The following is a 23432-nucleotide window of genomic DNA, read 5'->3' on the forward strand; positions in this document are numbered from 1 at the left end:
CCACATATCGCACCTTGCACACAATGAGAGCTATTCAACTATGGCAGGCACATCACCCAAACACATTGCTCCACACTCACTCACACACTTTTCTTTCTCGTGCAGGCCAAGGTGGCTCACAACACGGGGGAGCAGGAGCGCACAGGCAGGGGACAAGCCGACACCCAACCAGTGTCTGCGCTGGAAAATAGAGTGCTGCAGATTATTGGGCGCCAGGTGGTGGGCGCCATGGCCACCGGTGACTTTGGCCCCCTTGGGGAAAACAACGGTTTGTTCATCCCTACTCCTTCTTCTCACATCCCACTTCCCCCTCACCCCATAAGCGTTTTGCACTTTCCAGCTAATCATGCTGTATGCATGCATTTCTCCCTTCCTCCCTGTAGTGTATGTACCTTTAAGAGAGAACTACTTTTACAGCTCCTGTATACTGTAGTACCGGCAGTGACCACACCTATATATAAGCCTTGAGCATGCCTCTGTACCCCAGTCTTGAGACTACCCTACTCCAGTAAATACCTGTTGATTGTTAAGTTACAGCATCCGTGTGGTTATTGAAAAACATCATACTCTCAGAATCACGGATCTAACAGTGGCGACGAGTGTCGATTCGAATCTACCTGCAACTCTGCATTTCCCTTTGAGGATCCGCTCCGGGAGGGCGGTGGAAGAAAGTCGAGGCCAGAAACACGGGCGTCGACCACGAGCAACCGCCCAGTCGTCCGGCAGAGAGTGAACATCGCAGGGGAGGCTGTGGAGAGCCGGGCTTGGTTCCCCAGCCATGACGATCAGCAATAGACTGACGACAGGTACAGCGCAGACCCTTCCCGGACAGCGGCGGCTGGAGCTGACCAACGGCGGAGAGAAAGCCGAGCAGCGTCGACGGGGTAAGACAGAGGGTGAAGCGCATAGGGCGCAGCTGGGGGTTGAAAACCAAGCGTCGTCGAGGAAAAACAAAACGGAGAGAGAGAGGGTAAAGCAACAGCCGGGTTCAGGACCGAGCGGGGGAAACGAGAAAGGCGCACAAAAAAAAAGAACGCGCAGAGCACAGCCAGGGCTCAAGGGCTGAACAGTGTCCATGGGGAGAAGAAAGGAGAGCGCGGGAGATGCCATTGATCCACGGAGAAGAAGGAAGAGCGCGGGAGACGCCATTTTTAGAAGCCGCAGCGGAGAAGAAAGGCGAGCGCGGGAAGGAAGGAAAGTGCGGGAGACGCCATTTTGTGCCAGCGGAGAAGAAGGGGAAGCGCGGGAGATGCCATTTTTGACAGTTAAAGCACACCCAGGGATGCAGAAGAGTGGCAGTATCTCTACGTTCGACAATGAAGTCGAAGATTGGGCGACATATGTGGAATGTATTGAGGTGTACTGCAGGGCGAATGAAGTGCCAGATGCTAGGAAAGCACTGGTTTTGTTAAATTCCATGGGTGCAAAAACTTATGGGTTACTGCGAAACCTAATAACCCCAGAGAAGCCTGTGAACAAGAATTTTGAAAGCATAGTAGAAATCCTACAGGACCACTTAAACCCCACACCGCTGCTGATAGCAGAACGATTTAAGTTCCATAAAAGGAACCAACACAAAGACGAAAGCAATGCTGAGCACCTAACGGAACTGCGCAAGCTATCGAAACACTGCCAGTTTGGAGCGGGACTAGCAGATACGTTAAGGGACAAGTTTGTGTGTGGGCTGCAAAGTGAAGGAACCCAGAAACGGCTTCTATCAGAAAAGGATCTTACGCTGGACAAGGCTTTCAGCATGGCAGTATCACACGAAGCAGCCGCAAGGGGCGCTGCAGAGATACAACGGAGACCGCAAGAATATGGCACCAATTAAATGTCCTATGGAACAGGGAAGTGCTATCGCTGCGGCAGAACAACACATGACCAGAAGGATTGTTGGTTCAAGGACCAAGTGTGCAGACAGTGTGGAAAAGCAGGACACATAGCAAGAGTCTGCAGGTCTGGGAAGAAAACCAACAGTAAGAAATCTCCACAGGAGAAGTACAAAAAGGTACACCAGGTGATGGACAGTAGTTCAGATGAACAGAAAAGTGACACAGACTCCGGAAGCAAGGAGCTGGGTTGTCTGAAACTACATAAGGTAACCAAAATGGAGGATCACCAGACTATCTGGGTTACACTCAAGATAGACAGAGTCCAAGTGAAAATGGCATTGGACACAGGATCAGCCCTAACAGTCATAAACCAAAGGGACTACAAGCGGCTATTTTCACATATACCCTTGAAAGCTACAGAGATTGTCTTGAAGACGTACACGGGGCAAAAAGTCTACCCCAAAGGAAAAATAAGGGTGAAAGTGATATATAAAGGCCAGGAAATACCAAAAATGGATATATATGCATTGCCAGATGGAGGACCACCACTGCTAGGACGTGAATGGATCCGGAAGATACAATTAGATTGGCATTCCATACAGGCACTGAAGGTTGAGGCCAAAAAGGATGACGACGTCACACCTGGACGACTGTCAAAAATGCTTACTGATGCAAAAGAAGTGTTCCAGGAGGGACTCGGAACACTAAAAGGCATAACAGCAACGATTAAAATAGAGGAAAATGCAAGCCCAAAGTTTCTTAAGGCCAGACCAGTGCCTTATGCGATCAGACCAGCTGTCGAAGCAGAGCTGGAAGGGTTGGAACATTCAGGAGTACTGTCCAAAGTAGACTGGAGTGAGTGGGCTACACCCATCGTTCCTGTAATGAAGAGGTCATTGAGTAATACGCCTGGGGAACCAAAGAAGGTCCGCATCTGTGGGGATTGTAAGGTGACAGTGAACCCAGTCCGTCACACGGTACAATATCCACTTCCACAAATTGAGAATATTTTCGCCTCGCTATCTGGAGGTAAACACTTCACCAAAATTGATCTAGCCCAGGCATACTTGCAAATGGAGGTAGAAGAAGCCTCGAAACAATACTTTATGACTGGTGTGGGAGAAATGGGTTTTGCTTCCTGGGACACTGGCACCAGTACTGGGGCAGGAGGGAGCTGTTCCGTTGGGATGGGCTTCACTTGGCCAGTGCTGGGACTAGAGTCCTGGCGGATCATATAACTAGGGCTGTAGAGAGGGCTTTAAACTAACTAGTGGGGGGGAGGTTCCTAGAGAACAAATAATAAAAATGACAACAGAGAAGGTCATAGACTTAGGTAGCAGTGGGGTAATTAAAAACCAGAGTGTGTCAGGAAGGGGCAGAAGGTATGGAGTAAAAGGTAAAGTAATAAAAAGGGCAAAAGCAGGAACTAAGTGTCACAAAACATCTTTGAAAGTTCTCTATCTGAATGCACGTAGCACTCATAACAAAATAGACGAGTTAATGGCACAAATAATTACATATGGGTATGATCTTGTGGCCATTACAGAAACATGGCTGCAGGGTGACAATGCCTGGGAATTAAACATACCAGGTTATTTAACGATCAGGAAGGACAGGCAGGAAGGAAGGGGAGGTGGGGTGGCTATGTTAATAAAGGAAGGAATCACTGTAATACAGAGAAATGATATTGGGTCAAAATATCAGGATAATGAAACAGTTTGGGTGGAGGTAAGGAATAATAAGGGGAAAAAAACACTAGTGGGCGTAGTCTATAGGCCTCCGAACAGTGGCAACTCTGTTGGATGGAGTATCAATCAGGAAATAGTTGAGGCTTGTAATAAGGGAACATCTATAATTATGGGGGATTTTAACTATCATATTAATTGGACAAATCAAATTGGGCAGGGCAGCCTTGAGGATGAGTTAATTGAGTGTATTAGGGATGGGTTTCTTGAGCAGTATGTAACTGAACCGACCAGGGGCAAGCAACCTTAGATCTGGTCCTGTGTAACGAGACGGGATTAATTAAAAATGTCCTAGTAAAGGATCCCCTTGGAATGAGTGACCATAACATGGTTGAATTCCATATTCAATTAGAGGGTGAGAAGGTTGGATCTCAAACAAGCGTGCTAAGCTTGAATAAAGGAGACTATGAAGGTATGAGAGCGGAATTGAGTAGAGTGGATTGGGAAAATAGATTAAAGGGTAAGACGATACATGATCAGTGGTGTACATTTAAGGAGTTATTTTACAACTTCCAAAAAATATATATTCCACTGAGAAGAAAAGGGTGTAAAAGAAAAGACAGCCATCCGTGGCTAAGTAAAGAAATTAAGGATAGTATTCGACTAAAAACAAGGGCATATAAGGTAGCCAAATCTAGTGGGAGAATAGAGGATTGGGAAAACTTTAAAAGACAGCAAAAAGTAACAAAAAGATTGATTAAGAAAGGGAAGATAGATTATGAAAGTAAATTAGCAAAAAATATAAAAACAGATAGTAAGAGTTTTTATAGTTATATAAAAAGAAAAAGGGTGGCTAAAGTAAATGTTGGTCCCTTAGAGGATGAGACCGGGAAATTAATGGTGGGAAATATGGAGATGGCAAAAACACTGAATGAATATTTTACATCAGTCTTTACAGTAGAAGACACTAAGAATATCCCAACACTGGACAAACAGGGGGCTAAAGGGGGGGAGGAGCTAAACACGATCAAAATCACTAAGGAAGTGGTACTCGGTAAAATAATGTGACTCAAGGCGGATAAATCACCTGGACCTGATGGCTTACATCCTAGGGTCTTGAGGGAAGTGGCGGTAGGGATTGTGGATGCATTGGTAATAATTTTCCAAAACTCCCTGGACTCGGCAAAGGTCCCGGCAGACTGGAAAACTGCTAATGTAACACCCTTATTTAAAAAGGGCAGTAGACAGAAGGCTGGAAACTATAGACCGGTTAGCCTAACATCTGTGGTAGGTAAAATTTTGGAGTCCATTATTAAGGAGACAGTAACAGGACATTTGGATAATCATAATTTAATAGGGCAAAGTCAGCATGGTTTTATGAAGGGGAAGTCATGTTTGACAAATTTGCTGGAGTTCTTTGAGGAAGTAACGTATAGGGTGGATAAAGGGGAACCAGTGGACGTAGTGTATTTAGACTTCCAAAAGGCATTTGACAAGGTGCCACACAAAGGATTATTGCTTAAGATAAAAAAATCACGGGATTGGGGGTAATATTCTGGCATGGATAGAGGATTGACTATCTAACAGAAGGCAGAGAGTTGGGATAAATGGTTCATTCTCAGACTGGCAATCAGTAACTAGTGGTGTTCCGCAGGGGTCAGTGCTGGGTCCCCAACTCTTTACAATCTATATTAACGATTTGGAGGAGGGGACCGAGTGTAACATATCAAAGTTTGCAGATGATACTAAGATGGGAGGGAAAGTAGTGAGTGAGGAGGACATAAAAAACCTGCAAGGGGACATAGACAGGCTAAGTAAGTGGGCAGAGATTTGGCAGATGGAATACAATAATGGAAAGTGTGAGGTTATGCACTTTGGCAGGAAAAATCGTAGGGCAAGTTATTATTTTAATGGCAAGAAACTGGAAAGTATTGAAGTACAAAGGGATCTGGGGGTCCTGGTGCACGAAACTCAAAAGGTTAGTATGCAGGTGCAGCAAGTGATTAAGAAGGCCAATGGAATGTTGGCTTTCATTGCTAGGGGGATAGAATATAAAAATAGGGAGGTATTGCTTCAGTTGTACAAGGTATTGGTGAGACCGCACCTGGAATACTGCGTACAGTTTTGGTGTCCATACTTAAGAAAGGACATACTTGCTCTCGAGTCAGTACAAAGAAGGTTCACTCGGTTAATCCCGGTGATGAGGGGATGGACATATGAGGAGAGGTTGAGTAGGTTGGGACTCTACTCATTGGAGTTCAGAAGAATGCGAGGCGATCTTATTGAAACATATAAGATTGTGAAGGGGTTGGATCGGGAGGATGCGGGGAAGATGTTCCCAATGATGGGTGAAACTAGAACTAGGGGGCATAGTCTTAGAATAAGGGGCTGCTCTTTCAAAACTGAGATGAGGAGGAACTACTTCACTCAGAGGGTGGTAGGTCCATGGAATATGCTGCCCCAAAAAGCTGTAGAAGCTACATCATTACATAAATTTAAAACAGAAATAGACAGTTTCCTAGAAGTAAAGGGAATTAAGGGTTATGGGGAGCGGGCAGGAATTTGGACATGAGTCTAGGTTCGGATCGGTCATGGCCCTGTGGGTAGTGGAGCGGGCCCAGGGGCCGTGTAGCCTGATCCTGCTCCTATTTCGTGTGTCTAATTCTGTTAGATTCAGGAGATGGTTCTGTGATAGTGGATTGGCGGTTAGGATCAGATCAGCCATGATCTTATTGAATGGCGGAGCAGGCTCGAGGGGCCGATTGGCCTACTCCTGCTCCTATTTCTTATGTTCTTATGTTCATATGTAACACTCATAAAGGTCTTTATCAATACAACCGGCTGGTGTTCGGGGTAGCATCGGCTCCGGCTATTTGGCAAAGGGTGATGGATCAAGTCCTGCAAGGGATTCCAGGGACCCAGTGTTATTTGGACGACATCCTGGTCACGGGCGAAAATGACAGTGATCACCTCGCCAACTTGGAGAAGGTGCTCACCAGATTAAAGGAATATGGGCTACGAGCTAATCGCCACAAGTGCGAGTTTTTCCAGAAGCAGATCTCGTATTGTGGCCACGTCATCGATGAAGAGGAGTTACATAAGTCCCGTGAAAAGATTGAGGCAGTAGTCAAGGCTCCAGCACCGGAAAATGTGTCACAACTGAGGTCATTCCTCGGGCTAGTAAACTACTACCATAAGTTCTTACCAAATTTGTCCACGGTATTACACCCACTGAACACCCTACTGCAAACAGGGGTACCATGGAAGTGGAATGACGAACGTAGACGAGCTTTCCAGAAGTGTAAAGAATTGATCACATCAAAAGAGGTGTTGGCCCATTTCAACCCAGCACTACCAATTCATTTGGCATGTGATGCACCACCCTATGGTATTGGATCGGTGCTGTCGCACAAATTCCCAGACGGTTTGGAGAGGCCAGTAGCCTTTGCGTCTCGGTCACTAACCTCAGCCGAGCGCAACTACACTCAGATTGACAGGGAGGCCCTCAGCCTAGTATGGGGAGTAAAAAAAATTCAACCACTATCTGCATGGGCAGAAGTTCACCTTGCTGACTGACCACCAACCACTTGTCTCCATCTTTAATCCTAAGAAGGGCGTTCCAGTAATGACGGCACAACGGTTACAAAGATGGTCCCTGTTTCTAGGGGTGAATCAATATGAAATAGAATATAAAGGCACGAAACAGCATGGAAACGCTGATGGTCTATCGCGCCTGCCACTTATTCGTCAATAATTGAACGATTGCCAGTGACGAACGCGGATATAGAGAAGGAGACCCGCAATGATCCGACGCTGTCTTGGGTATATGATTTGACGGTGAGGGGATGGCCAACACATGGCAACTCACTGTTGCCAGCATTCTCATCCAGAAGAGAACAGCTGTCAGTATGCCAGGGGACAGTGATGTGTGGATCCAGAGTGGTGATTCCACCTAAGTTAAGGGAGAGAGTGCTAAATGAGCTACATGAAGGTCATCTGGGGGGAGTGAAAATGAAAAGCCTTGCTAGGGCTTATGTGTGGTGGCCGGGAATCGATCAACAAATCGAAGACCTAACCAAGAGCTGCTCAGGATGCCAGAAGGTCCAAAATGCACCACCACATGCCCCTCTACACCCATGGGAGTGGCCCTCCTCTCCATGGCAACGGGTGCATATTGATTTTGCTGGTCCATTCATGGACTCAATGTTCTTAATAGCAGTGGATGCTCATTTGAAGTGGCCTGAGGTGATAAAAATGTCCTCAACCACTACAGAGAAAACGATTGCAGTCCTACGGACCATATTTGCCAGAAACGGCTTGCCAGAGCAGATTTGCTCTGATAATGGACCACAGTTTGTGTCCGAAGATTTTCAAAAATTTATGAGAAGGAATGGGGTAAGGCATTACACATCCGCCCCGTATCGTCCAGCCACAAATGGATTGGCTGAGAGGTTCGTACAAACCTTTAAGAAGGCGATAAAGGCCATGTGCGACGATGAAATTCCACTACAGCATAAGGTGGACAATTTCTTATTAGCCTACCGAAACGTGACACATGCAGTTACCAACCAAACCCCGGCCATGATGTTCTTTAACCGAAGGTTGCGATCTCGTCTGGACTTGCTTAGACCAAATGTGCGAAGAAATGTTGAGGATAAACAATTCCAGCACATCAATGAGAAGCCGACAAGGAGCTTCAATGTTGGACAACCAGTCTTGGCCCATGTGGAAGTACAGTTTCTCACTTAGACACAAAATGGCTTCCTGGGCATAGAATAAAAACTCAAATGGCCGACAGCATGATTCACTAATCAGTTTCAAGGGGATGAGACAATTTAGGAATGCTACATACGTACTCCTTATCTGTGATAAGCTTAACAAGGAGCCTCGTTTACCAAACAAATAGCCAAGGACATGATAAGGTAAACATCGGCCCACAGGTTCAGTTGGTACAGTGGGAGAACAGAGGGATCCCATAATAAAGGATTAGTTAACCTTATCCCAAGGTATTTCTGTTCGTTATTCTAACGCAGCCTGGAATACGTTGTTTCAGTACTTTGCAAGGTCTGTGCCTTTGTAATCAGGTATGATTCAATACTATGTCATGTGGCATAGAAAGCCTGTTTTGTTTCTGTACTGTATAAATATGTTACAAATTCTGTATTACTTCGAAGAGGTCTGATGTAGCCTTTGACTACACAACCCTTCCCTTGCAAGCAAATAAAGCCTGTCTTTAATGATACTTTGTGTTTAAAGAGTCTTACTCGGGAGTCGAGACTTCGACAGTATTACTTGGAGGTCCCACCGAGATCGCTTGCTGCCTTTCGGTAAGTCACGGACAAGGACATCGTGAATCTCTAATGACAGATCCTGAATGACCACAGTGATTTTTTATCACATAAAAGGATTTCTCATTAGATATTGAATTGGTGTGGTCTGTTTCTTCCGACGGGAGTACTGCGATCAAGTTAAGACTCATGTTTCAAATTTGAGTTGAATCCTGTAACTTTTGCTTCTTTTATTGTTGACCACTGAAAGGAGGGGAATACTAACAACTCAGGTCTTTGAAAACAGAAAGTGTCGGGCAAAGAAGGCAAGAGGAAAGTCGACAGGGCTGAGTCCCAGACAGATAAGGTACCAAGTTAAAACTGCAGTATCAAGGGTGGGTCCCTTGAGCCGGGGTTAAAATCCCATGGCAGAAGGTATCGTTTGAGGATTGTCACTGTGTTTTAAAGACCTGTATTACCAGGCTCAGGATTATTCTCCGTTGAGATACCTTCTACGAGGGTTCAAGCCCCTCGCATTAAAGCATAAGGATTTTATATGAACATAGAGGTTAAGAATGATCACAATATTGTTTGTATGTTGATTATTGACAACATTAAGACAGAAGACTGTCACATAAAGTATAAGTTAAATGTTAAGGACTCGGCTTGTAGTGGCGTACAACGCAAACTGAGAATTTACTATTTGTTTAGTTTAGAGTATAAGATCAATGTCTGAGCATTTTAATGTCTGTTTGTCTGTTTGGGCTGTTGCATTACTTGTCATTTCTTTGATTGTTGTTATCACTTTTTATTGTTCATCACTTATGGTCCTTTGGACAGTCAGTAATAGTCGTAAGGGGGTAAAGGGCGAAACTTGCGATCTAGAAGAAGAGTGCCTAGTATAAATTAAGAACTAAAACTTTACTAAGATGGGAGCTTCACAGAGTAAGATCCCAGAAAAAGGGACTCCCGTTTTTTTTACATCTTTAACAACTATGGTCGAATGTCCACAAATGATTTATCTAAATGGACCAAGAAAGACAAACACCCGTTCCGAGCTATGGACAATAGTCCATGAGTTACCGGACCCCTCAGAGGACTTAGAAAAAGCAATTAATGAGCTCAAAAGCATCATTATTTGCCATCAGCCCACTATTGTGGATGTTGACCAGCTACTTAGAGCTTGGTTAAAAGACATCAAATACCGCCTTTTGACGGAAGGCGCAGGCGTAGATAGGTTTCAGCTTTTCGAAAACCATAGAACAAATCACGACTGGAATCCAGAAACCTTACCTGATGATGCATTCTGGACTGAATTATATAGAATAATGCATGTCAAATTCCCTAAAAGGATTAATTGGACAAAGATAATTGAGATAACTCAGAAAAGAGATGAAGACGTTGAGGATTATATAGAAAGAATGGAAGCAGTTATGGGACAGCATTCGGGTATGACAAAAGAAAATTACCAAATCCCTTTAATTAACGCCCTTGTAAACGGCCTCAGAACAGAACTTAAGGAACCGTTGACTTTAGTTTGCCTTGACTGGAGACATAAAACCATTCCTGAATTGACACAAATCTTGAAAGGAATACAGGAAAGGAATAAAGATCAAAAGAGTAAAGTTTCTTTGTTAATGGAGCAAGCAACTTCTCCAGCCCCGACCGCCCAGACTACTATTTACTACCAGGGTCAAAACAGGGGACGAGGTAGAGGATATAACAGAGGTAGATTCAGAGGCAGGGGTAGAGGTGGTGGTGGCAGGGGCCAGTGGAACAGAGGAGGAAATACAAGCTCATGTTTTAATTGTGGTCTGATCGGCCACTGGAAAGCCAATTGCCCTTACCCAAAACCGCACAATCAAGGTTGGGAAGGTACACCCGACAATATGAATACCCAAGCCCAGCTTCACAATCGTCCACAGGCAAATTTCACAACAGGGAACCCCTGGGAAACTCAAAATACGGGAGGTCAATCCGGAATCCCAGTGCAAAATTATTCAGCATGACGCGGAGACGCAGCCCCAGACATTACCCACTTCCTGCAGTTACCCTTAGCATCAGTAAATTCTATAGATGAGCCATACCTATCCATACAAATGCAGGGCAAGAGCGTCCCCTTTCTCGTGACACAGGAGCTACTAGTTCCCTATTGACAAAGCAATATGCCAGAGGAACCCCGTGTACTGAACAGAATGTCTCATGTATAGGGCTCTCCGGAGCTTCGCAAACTATGATGTGGTCGCAACCACTAGAGATACAAGCAGATAATTTCTATGGCCAACATGTCTTTCTCCTATCAGACGAAGCCCCTATGAATCTCTTAGGGAGAGATTTGCTGTGCAAAATGCAAGCAACAATAATTTGCTCAGAAAATGGACTACAGGTATACATACCTATTGATAGATGCACCATGTATCCCTTACGCGAATGCTCCCCTCAAGTTATCCCACGGGAGACGGAGCAACTGCTCGATCAGATCCCGCCACAGGTATGGTCCAATCACCCAAATGAAGTTGGCAAAATGCTAACTGCTCAGCCATATAAAGTCACATTAAAGCCATCCGTCCGATTGCCCCATAGACCACAGTACCCGATCTCAGCAGCAGCTGAACAAGGAATTCAGCCTGTCATTAACTCTTTGTTGGAGCAAGGAATAATTGTTCCAACCCAGAGTCAATGCAACACTCCAATTTTGCCAGTCGAAAAGAAAGAAAGTGGGAGGTGGAGACTGGTGCAGGATCTTAGAGCAGTGAACGAATCAGTATTACCCATTTACCCAGTTGTGCCAAATCCTGCCACTATCCTGACCAGTATTCCCTCTGGATCAAAGTTTTACACTGTCATTGATCTTTGCTCAGCCTTCTTTAGTATCCCTATCCACCAAGATTCGCAATTCCTGTTTGCATTTACATTTAAAGGAACACAGTACACTTGGACGAGACTCCCACAGGGCTACACAGAAAGCCCCACAATTTTTTCACAAAGCCTTAAGCGCGATTTAGAAGACTTTACCGGAGGGTCCACACTTATCCAATATGTTGATGATTTGCTGATAGCTTCACCTGACGCACAGTCATGCCAGACTGACTCGCTTATCATGCTACGTGCCTTAGCGGCAAAAGGACATAAGATATCACGTTCTAAGCTGCAGTTTGTGTCAGAGACAGTACAATATTTGGGACATGAACTTCATGGTGATAGCCGCCGTTTGATGCAAGGAAGAATTAAAGCCATTTGTGAGGCACCTTTGCCTACCACTAAACAGCAATTGAAACATTTTCTCGGCATGTCAGGATACTGTAGGCAATGGATCATGGGATATTCAGATCTGGTACGCCCACTGCTAGATATATCCGCACCCACAGGGGAAGATCCTCTCGTCTGGAGTAAAAAGGCAGAAGACGCCTTTGAAAATGTTAAACAAGCCCTTACATCAGCTCCAGCATTAGGGCTGCCAGACTATCAGAAACAGTTTAACCTTTTCATCCATCATAAATCGGGCTTTGCTCAATCTGTCCTGACTCAATCCCACGGGGATAAACAGCGACCCTTAGCGTATTTCAGTACTCAATTAGATCCCGTTGCACGTGTGTTGCCTGGATGCCTGCCAATTCTAGCTGCTGCCTATTATGCTGTACAACAGGCTCAAGGCATCACGCTTAATCACCGAACCGTTTTGTTTGTACCACATTCAGTGGAAGTACTGTTATCAAAATACGCCACTCAGCATCTAACATCAGCCCGTAGCAGCAAATATGAGGTTGCACTGTTATCCAACTCCAATCTCCTAATTCAAAGATGTTCAGTTTTGAATCCAGCCACGCTGCTACCAACAGAAGAGGACGGAATCCCGCACTGCTGTGACACGGTTACCCAGTTAGCTACCAAGACCCGAACAGATCTATCTGAAACTCCTGTTCCTAATAGTGACTTGGTATTCTACGTAGATGGATCGGCCCTTAGGGATGATAAGGGATCACCTAGGGCTGGGTATGCCGTTTCAGATGATCATTCAGTTGTGGAAGCGCTCTCACTACCTCAATCATTTTCAGCGCAACAAGCTGAACTCTTCGCTCTTACCAGAGCTTGTATATTGGCTACTGATCAAACTGTTAACATTTATACCGACTCCAGGTATGCTTTTGGAGTTGCTCACGATTACGGACAGATCTGGAAATTAAGGGGATTTCTAACTTCCTCAGGATCAACTATTAAGAATGCTGAGCAAATCAATAATCTTTTAAAGGCTCTAGTGTGCCCCACTAAGATTTCAGTTATTAAATGTCAGGCTCATACAGGCAGTCAGGATCAGATATCCTTGGGTAACGAGCGATCAGATAGAGCTGCTAAATCAGCCGCTCTGTTGGATACAGGGCCACTCATCTCAGCCTTTGTTTTGCGTCAACAAAAATCAGATAATGACCCACCTTCTATTAATGATGTTTTAGCCTTTCAGTCACAGGCTAACTCGGATGAAGTGTTAAGTTGGGCAAGGGATTTTTGCTTTAAAATGCCTGAAGGGGTATGGGTTCACCATGACGGCCGCATGGTGGCTCCAAAGTCTTTACTTCCATGGATTGCCCGATGCGTTCATGTTTTCACGCATGCGGGCAAAGGGGGGATGGCAGACTATATTAATCAAACATGGTATGCACCAGGTATTTCGGCAATTGCAAAACAAATTAGTGAAAGGTGCCCCATTTGCCAGGAAATGAATCCAGGTAAAACAGAGAAAGTACAGACTGCCTCCCACCCGAATCCATCAGGCCCTTTCGTACATTTACAAATGGATTTTATTGAATTACCGCCATGTTTAGGATTTAAGTATGTGTTAGTAATTATAGATATGTTTTCAAGATGGGTCGAAGCCTTTCCATGTAAAAAGAATGATGCTGTAACAGTAGCAAAGTGCTTGTTAAAAGAAATCATACCAAGGTTTGGAATACCTATGCAGCTTTCAAGCGACAGAGGATCGCATTTCACTGGAGCAATTATAAAAGAACTATGTAAAGCTTTACAGATCAACCAGCATTTTCACTGCAGTTATCATCCACAATCCGCAGGACTGGTGGAAAGACATAACGGAGTACTGAAGAATAAAATTTCTAAACTTTGCAGTGAAACTGGACTTAAATGGGTCGAACTATTACCCTCAGCATTGATGATAATGCGAGCAGCAACTAACAGGACAAATGGACTGTCTCCTCATGAGATTGTTATGGGACGACCCCTAAGACTGCCATTTTCAGCACCATTTACGGTGAAACAAATGGATATTCATAAAATGGACGAGGCTATGCTAAACTATTGCATCGCATTAACTAAATGTATTTCCAGCTTTCACCAACAGGTAAAGGAAGCTCAAACGAGTCCAGCAGAGGGAAAGTGCCACGACTTGGAACCTGGAGATGACGTCTACGTGAAGGTTTTTAAAAGGAAGAACGGTCTGCAACCACGCTTCAAAGGACCATATCAAGTGCTCCTAACAACAAACACAGCTGTAAAAGTCAAGGAAAGATCTTCCTGGATTCATGCATTCCACTGAGACCATTGAATTTTGAAAGACTTTAACAATGAAGACGTTACTTATATTTTGTATACTAATCGGACTACTGAGTCTACTATGCCAAGGAGACGGGGAAAGATCCTGAAAGAAACGAGAATTACACGTGAATACTTTTTTGTACATGTCTTATGAATATGCTAAAGCTGTTGGTAAATCCAGTTGTTGGGTCTGTGCCCATGTGCCTATTCACACCATGGGGGGGAATTCCCCTAAGATCGATTCCCTTTAATACATCTGAAACAGCGGAATGGGTGATAAGACGGAACAGTTCAGGGGATCCGACTAAGACCTCGGATGTAGAACAGTGGAAATCGGCAGGGTATAATCTAAATACCTTTCAGGGGTGGTATCAGCCCAACTATGATCATACTCGAACACCCCCGTTTCTTGTATTAACAAATACCTCAGGAATCGGTAGACCACAAGGGGCAATATGTTTTAAAAAGCAGGTAACAGTAAGTAAGATGCAGGACGAGCAGAAGGTCGGAGAGAGTTCCTGTAATCAAACAGTAGTGTGGCAACCACCAATCCCTGGCTTACTCGAGAAAGGATTTTTTCAGTTTGACTGGACTAAAGTGCATAATAAAACCAGTGGGTCCCTCTGGACCGGGGATGCTAGCCGAATATGGATGGGAGGAGAGGGAAATTTGACAGCCTATAACTGTACCTATTTCATATGCGGGAACAAGGCTTACTCATGGCTGCCACAACATTGGACAGGATCCTGCTATTCAGGTTATGTAGTACCTTACATCCATCACTTAGATGAGATAGGAGAACATCATGAATTTTGTAGAACTAAAAGAAAGATAGAAACTTATGAAAGAGTTTTTGGAGTAGTGATAGCCCCATATGGAATAGGGATATTAATGAGGGAAACGTCTGCGCTAGCAGAACTGATAGAAAAAGTAGCAAACGAAACTGAAGAAGGATTGTCTGAAATGAATGCTGAAATGATAGCTATAAGAGTAATGACATTACAGAATCGAATGGCACTAGATTATCTATTGGCTAGTGAAGGAGGAACCTGCGCTTTAATAGGGAGTGAATGCTGTACCTATATCCCGGACAGTTCAGAAAATATAACCAACATCGTTAAACACATAAAAGACGCAGTAAGTCAGTATGAAAACCCAAAGAACCAAGGCTGGGCTGACTGGTTATTGGGAGGATGGCTGGGATCAGTAGGACAAATATTATTGCATGGACTAGTAGTAGTGATAGCCCTGATTGTATGCATTGCTCTGTTTGTCACAACGATTAAGTGTTGTTGCAATAGGTTAGGCAAGGCAGTCTTGCCTGCAATGAATATGATGATACAGAGAGAAATAAAGTCAGTAGAGGAAAAGAATGGTCCCCTGGATGAGGAACTGAGACGATTGAATAAAATACAATTATAGGGATTAGAAAACTTAGACAAAATATATACATATATACTCCACATGCTCTCCACTTTCTGTAAAACATATTTTTCTACCCAAATGGGAACTGCAGGCTAGGAAAAAGAGAGAGGACTCCTTTTCAACAAGCCAGTGACATCGACCTTGTATATCACTTGGTCCGCACTTTGGGGGCTTACATAGAAGCACTTGTGCTTAGGAGAACCCCACAGGTTAGGTATAAACTGTGTGGGCCATGAATTAGTCCTCCTCTATAAGCTGCTGTTCCCTATCTTTTTAGAAGGTGCGTAGTGGCACCCGAACTGCAGGCTAATATAAGCTGCAGGAAAATTAGAACACTGCAGGCTAACATAAGCTGCAGAACTATACAAAGACATAAACCTGAAATCAAATCAAACATAATTAAACCCCTACAAGAACACACGCCCAAACACTAAGAATAAACAGAGAAGAAAGACGATCTTAGACAAGGTCAACCATCAATACAGGTATATCCCGAGGATGGTTCAAAACGGCAAAGAAGTCGGTATCCTTGGCTAAAATCTAAATTTGGTATGAGGACCGATAGGAAGAGGTTAATTTCAGTTATGTTGTCCTAGTAAGGACAAAAGGGAAGAATGTGGAAGTACAGTTTCTCACTTAGACACAAAATGGCTTCCTGGGCATAGAATAAAAACTCAAATGGCCGACAGCATGATTCACTAATCAGTTTCAAGGGGATGAGACAATTTAGGAATGCTACATACGTACTCCTTATCTGTGATAAGCTTAACAAGGAGCCTCGTTTACCAAACAAATAGCCAAGGACATGATAAGGTAAACATCGGCCCACAGGTTCAGTTGGTACAGTGGGAGAACAGAGGGATCCCATAATAAAGGATTAGTTAATCTTATCCCAAGGTATTTCTGTTCGTTATTCTAACGCAGCCTGGAATATGTTGTTTCAGTACTTTGCAAGGTCTGTGCCTTTGTAATCAGGTATGATTCAATACTATGTCATGTGGCATAGAAAGCCTGTTTTGTTTCTGTACTGTATAAATATGTTACAAATTCTGTATTACTTCGAAGAGGTCTGATGTAGCCTTTGACTACACAACCCTTCCCTTGCAAGCAAATAAAGCCTGTCTTTAACGATACTTTGTGTTTAAAGAGTCTTACTCGGGAGTCGAGACTTTGACACCCGTGACTACCGAACAGAGAAATGGCAACCCGGAACGATATGCACACGGCAGGGGCCATTAATGTACACAGTGGATGTCGGGAAGAACATTGTGAGATGCCACGTTGATCAGATCTTAGCGTCACAGGAACGAGTCAACCCCATGTCTTGCGTACCTGGGGATGAACCCGACATACCGGTAGCATCTACCTCCGAACCGGTAGCCGTGGAACCCGATGAACTAACCGATAAAAAGGGGCCAAAATCGCCTCCGCACCAAGAACAAGAACCTCAGGAAAGGCGCTATCCCAAAAGGATCAGGAAGCCGCCCCAAAGACTGAATCTATAAATGGACTATTGTTGTTTAATGTGCATGTTAAAGTGTTAATTGTTATTTGAATATTATGGGTACTACTAATCTAAAAAGGGAGGAATTGTAGTGTATGTACCTTTAAGAGAGAACTACTTTTACAGCTCCTGTATACTGTAGTACTGGCAGTGACCACACCTGTATATAAGCCCTGAGCATGCCTCTGTACCCCAGTCTTGAGACTACCCTACTCCAGTAAATACCTGTTGATTGTTAAGTTACAGCATCCGCGTGGTTATTGAAAAACATCATACTCTCAGAATCATGGATCTAACACTCCCCTCCTCCCCTCATTTTACCCGAGCCTTGTGCCTTAATGCTTTCAGATAATGAGCAAGCACCTGAGCAGCCTGTCCCTGAAGGCACCATAGAGAGTGAGGTGGGAGAAGAGGAGGAGGAAGAACACACTGCGTCACTGCATGTCTCACCCACAGGCACCAGCTCAGATACTGGCACTACGCATTCTTTAGAAGCTAGTATAGTAGTGGGATCAGCACAGGATGAGGCACCGGGGATGAGTGGGCTGCAGCAAGGCCAGGGGGAAAGGATACTTGGGGGCTGGCTCCTGGAGTGCGAGTTTGCACGCAAGTTCTGCTGCACAGGACTCGGATGAGACCTCGATGGGGAGGCGTTTAGAAGAAGGGTGATGGGCCTGCACATGGAGACGATAGGTGCAATGGCAAGGGTGCCTGAGAGCCTCCCAACATTGCACATGGCTCTGCACACCCCATGGAGCCCATCATTTCCAGTCTGCAAAGGATGGTAGACTCCCAGAGAGACAGTGGCGACCTAGACCTGATGCCGCATGTGATGGGCGATCTGGCAGCTTCCATTGTAGCACAGGCGGAAGCGACGCAACGTCTTAGTGCTGTAATGCAGTCTATGCTTGGTGGCATCCAATCTCAGACTGACCTCATGCTGTCACTGCCTGATGGCATGCAAGCTCTGACTGCTGCCATCGTAGCTGGGTCTACCACCGTCAACCCGGGCTTTCACGGAGTCGCAGCAGGCCAGCTATCTGTGCTCCAACTGATTTCTAGGGATGCTGAGGTGCTGCCCCAGGGGAGTGGCAGTTGGTCATTGGAGAAGGAACCTGCTGTCCTCTCTCAGGATGACAGCATTCCTGCTCCCACCACTGCCACTCCATCATTGCCCTTGTCGCTGCCTGTCATTCAGCCAGCCCAGACTGCTGCCGCCCATGCTGAGGTGGTGCAGTCTACAGCCGGGCCTTCCAGGCCCACAGCTGGTCGAGGGCGTCCTGCAAGGCCATCTGAAATCTCCCGCACAGGCACTCAGCAGCCTTCCACCAGCCCTGCTGCAGCCACTGGGCCAACTCTTCCTAGGAGCACTAGAGTATGCAAAGGCACAGTAACGACAGGCACTAAGGGATTGCACAAGGGTGAATAGTTAATATTTTTGTTGTAAATATGTGTTCACTGAATTTTGATAAATGTATTAATTCAGTTTGGATTCTTTTGTGGTGTGTCTCATTTCAGCTATGCACTGTGATATGGCTTGTGACAGGGATGGAATAATGGGGATGTGGTGAGCAATGGGGATCTGGGGTTTAATTCATTCGAACTGCAGTCTGATGAGGCAATCACGGACTGCCCTTCTGGAAGGCCGATTGAGTGGCTGCTCCCTCCCTCGCTCCTGTTCCTCGTCCTCCTCCTCCTCTCCCTCTCCTTCCTCCTGAAGTGGTCCTGCAATCCCTGGTGGCAAGGGCTGGGCCCTCCTAATGGTCAAGTTGTGCAGCATGCAGCACACCACCACGAAATAGGACACCTGCTCAGCTGAGTAATGGAGGGCTCCTTCTGAGCAGTCTAGGCAGTGGAACCGTTGCTTGAGCACTCCAATGGTCTGCTCGATGATGTTCCTGGTGGCAGCATGGCTCTCATTATGAGTGCTGGGCAGGAGTGTTTGGGTTGCGGAGGGGAGTCATGAGCCAGGTGGAGAGTGGATAGCCCCTTTCTCTACCCTGTTAGTTACATCCTCAAAAAACTCTAATAAATTTGTCAAGCACAAGTTCCCTTTCATAAAACTATGTTGACTCTGCCTAATCATGTTATGATTTTCTAAGTGAATTGATACCACTTCCTTAACAATGGATTCCAGCATTTTCCCGACGACTAATGTCAGGCTAACTGGCCTGTAGTTGCCTGTTTTTTCTCTCCCTCCTTTCTTGAATAGCGGTGTTATATTTGCAACCTTCCAATCCGCTGGGACCATTCCAGAATCTAGACATTTTGGAAGATCAAAACCAATGCATCCACTATCTCTTCAGCCACCTCTTTTAGACCCCTAGAATGTAGGCTGTCAGGTCCAGGGATTTGTCAGCTTTTAGTCCCATTAGTTTCTCTAGTACGTTTTCTTTACTTATATTAATGTTAAGTTCCTCATCCTCATTAGACCCTTGGTTCCCCACCATTTTTGGTATGCCTTTTGTGTCTTCTACTGTGAGACAGATACAAAATATTTGTTTAATGTTTCTGCCATTTCTCCTGTCTCAGCCTCTAAGGGACCAACGTTTACTTTTGCTACTCTTTTCCTTTTTACATACTTGTAGAAACTCTTACAATCTGCTTTTATATTTCTTGCTAGTATTCTCTCATTCTATTTTTTCCCTTTTTAGGTCAACCTTTGCTGGTTTCTGAAACTCTCCCAATCCTTATTCTTGCAACATTATAAGCTTCTTCTTTCAATCTAATGCTATCCTTCATTTCTTTGGTTAGCCACGGTTGGATCACTTTTCCCGTGGAGTTTTTGTTTCTAAATAGAATGTATTTTTGTTGAGAATTATGAAATATTTCTTTAAATGCTAGCCACTGCTTATCTACCGCCATACCTTTTAATCTAGTTTTCCAATCTACCTTAGCCAACTCGCCCCTTATACCTATGTAATTGGCTTTATTTAAGTTTAATACTCTAGTTTTGGACTTAGGCAAGTCACTCTCAAAATTAATGTGAAATTCTATCATATTATGATCACTCTGCAACACACCGTTTTGCCTGGTCCAAGCTAATGGTTTTAATCCACATCCCAAATGGAATTTACCTCCATGTGAGCCAAATTTAACATAATAGGAGCATAATTCTAAATTAACCAGAAATTCTTCCAGGCCAAACTTATAAAAATATTTAAATATGACACCAATTATGGAAGTGGTGAATAGCATAAGTGTGCCACGTGCCTGCAAGTATGGTTGGCAGCATCTTGTTGAATGCACCTAAGCAGATTATGCTGGCTGTCAATCACCTTGGTGCCCCTTCTTTCAGACAGTACCTCTGAAAGCAAGGCATATTGTGATTAAGGTTTACCCAATTATTACAGTAAGTCAGGTATTTACATATGATATTCACACCATTGAGCCTGCTGTCACTGTGTACCATGGGAATTAGAGCCTCTTCTTACACTGATCCTTTACCAAAACAAGGTGTATGTACTTCTATCTGTAGATACGGATGTAAGGGTACTGGTGGATCTGCCTTTTTTGGTTCTCGTCTTTCCCCTACCCCCTTCACATGAACTTATGCACATCATTGATTCTCTAACAACCATGGGCACTGACTATTCACCAACACAGGTATGAATGTGACTTGGTATCCCACACACATAAATGTTGGGAAATTGTATGCAGTACATTCTCTCCCATGAATTTTTACATTTAGGTGAGGCACCTGTGTCTCCAGCAGTCAATTCTTGCCCATGTTCTCTCCCAATCTTGAAATGTGCATAATGTACAAAGCGGGTTGAGATGTGACATAGTGGGTCACTGCTCACATTTCTGATCAGGTTTGCCTGACCTGTAAATCAGTGCAAACTGATTCAAAAAGCAACTGTACTGCTCCTCTAAAAATAAACACATGCAACAAATATCAGAGTTACAATGAAATTGGCTATCTCATAGTTTACTCCATGTTGTCTGAGGTACTGTGGGACCAGACCAAGAACCCTAGGTTAACTCATATCTTAGCTAAGCTTTCTGTGATCCCTCCAATCTATATTCTTCCTCCAGAATGAGCAAATTGGCTGAACCTTTGGATAAACCAAAGATTGCCGAGCTGATAAAGTATCCTGTGGAGCAGGAGGAAGAGCAATGGGACCGAGGAGAGATGGTCAGACTCTAAGTACCCATTCTGAATGAATACGAATCTTATTGAGGACGACATAGCTTATTACAGTGGAGGCGTCACACTGGTGGGAAACACTGAGAAATCCAGCAGTACGAAAGCTCAAGCAGTAATTAACACTGACAGACCCACCATGAACTATACTGGTTACTGATGTCCTACTTCACTTTTACACCCTACTTCACTCCGATCACCTGTTCTCCTTCCACTGGCAGCTTCCCATGCAAAAAGCAGGAGATGCAACACCTGCTCATTGCCCTCCTCCCACACTACTGTCCAGGACCCCACACCGGGTGAGACAGTAATTTATATGTATTTGCTCCAACCTAATTTTTTTATTCGTATATGGGATGTGGGCGTCACTGGCAAGGCCAGCATTTATTGCCCATCCCTAACTGCCCTTGAGAAGGTGGTAGTGAGCTGCCTTCTTCAACCATTGCAGTCCGTGTGGTGAAGGTACTCCCACAGTGCTGTTAGGGAGGGAGTTCCAGTATTTTGATCCAGCGACGATGAATGATCGGCAATATACTTCTAAGTCAGGATGGTGTTCCCATGCGCCTGCTGCCCTTGTACTTCTAGGTGGAAGAGGTCGTGGGTTTGGGAGGTGCTGCCGAAGAAGCCTTGGTGAGTTGCTGCAGTGCATCTTGTAGATGGTACACACTGCAGCCATGGTACGCCAGTGGTGGAGGGAGTGAATGTTTAAAGTGGTGGATGGGGTGCCAATTAAGCGGGCTGCTTTGTCCTGGATGGAGTCGAGCTTCTTGAGTGTTGTTGGAGCTTCACTCATCCAAGCAAGTGGAGAGTATTCCATCACAGTTCTGACTTGTGCCTTGTAGATGATGGAAAGGATTTGGGAAGTCAGGAGGTGAGACACTCGCCGCAGAATACCTAGCCTTTGACCTGCTCTTGTTGCCACAGTATTTATGTGGCTGATCCAGTTAAGTTTCTGGTCAATGGTGACCCCCAGGATGTTGATAGTGGGGGATTCGGCAATGGTAATACCGTTGAATGTCAAGGGGAGGTGGTTAGACTCTCGTTTGTTGGAGATAGTCATTGCCTGCCACTTATCAGCCCAAGCCTGAATGTTGTTCAGGTCTTGTTCCATGTGGGCATGGACTGCTTCATTATCTGAGGAGTTGTGAATGGCACTGAACACTCTGCGCAGTCATCAGCGAACATCCCCATTTCTGATTTGGAGGGAAAGACATTGATGAAGCAGCTGAAGATGGTTAAGCCAAGGACACTGCCCTGAGGAACTCCTGCAGCGATGTGTTGGGGCTGTGATGATTGACCTTCAACCACCACCCTTTGGGCTAGGTATGACTCCAGCCAATGGAGCATTCCCCCCCCCCCCCCGATTCCCATTGACTTCAGCGCCTTGATGCCACACTCGGTCAAATACTGCCTTGATGTCAAGGGCAGTCACTCTCACCTCACTTCTGGAATTCAGCTCCTTTGTCAATGTTTGGACCAAGGCTGTAATGAGGTCGGGAGCCAAGTCATCTTGGCAGAACCCAAACTGGGCATCTGTGAGCAGGTGCTGCTTGATAGCACCGTCGATGACACCTTCCAGATTATTGAGAGTAGGGATTATTATGGGGAGGTAATTGGCCGGGTTGGATTTATCCTGCTTTTTGTGGACAGGACATACCTGGACAGTTTTCCACATTGCCAGATAGATGCCAGTGTTGTAGCTATACTGGAACAGCTTGGCTAGTTCTGGAGCACTGATAGCCGGGGCCTTTGCTGTATCCAGTGCACTCAGCTGTTTTTTGATATCACGTGGCATGAATTGAATTGGCTGAAGACTGGTTTCTGTGATGGTGGGGACCTCAGGAATAGGCCGATATGGATCATCCACTCGGTACCTCTGGCTGAAGATGGTTGCAAACGCTTCAAGCCTTGTCTTTTGCACTCGTGCTGGGCTCCACCATCATTGAGGATAGGGATATTCATGCAGCCTCCTCCTCCTGTTAATTGTCCACCACCATTCACGACTGGATGTGGCAGGACTGCAGA

The 23432-nt window shown here is 45.0% G+C and overlaps 1 pseudogene; it reads left to right on the plus strand.

Moving 5' to 3' along the window:
* LOC147116050 (E3 ubiquitin/ISG15 ligase TRIM25-like) overlaps positions 1-21410 on the plus strand; it is a 90121-nt pseudogene extending 68711 nt beyond the window's left edge.
* Positions 21411-23432: the final 2022 nt, after the last annotated feature.

The sequence above is a fragment of the Somniosus microcephalus genome, chromosome 6, assembly GCF_052327205.1.
Source record: "Somniosus microcephalus isolate GS21.2 chromosome 6, FLI_Smic_1.0, whole genome shotgun sequence".
Classification (NCBI taxonomy): Eukaryota; Metazoa; Chordata; class Chondrichthyes; order Squaliformes; family Somniosidae; genus Somniosus; species Somniosus microcephalus.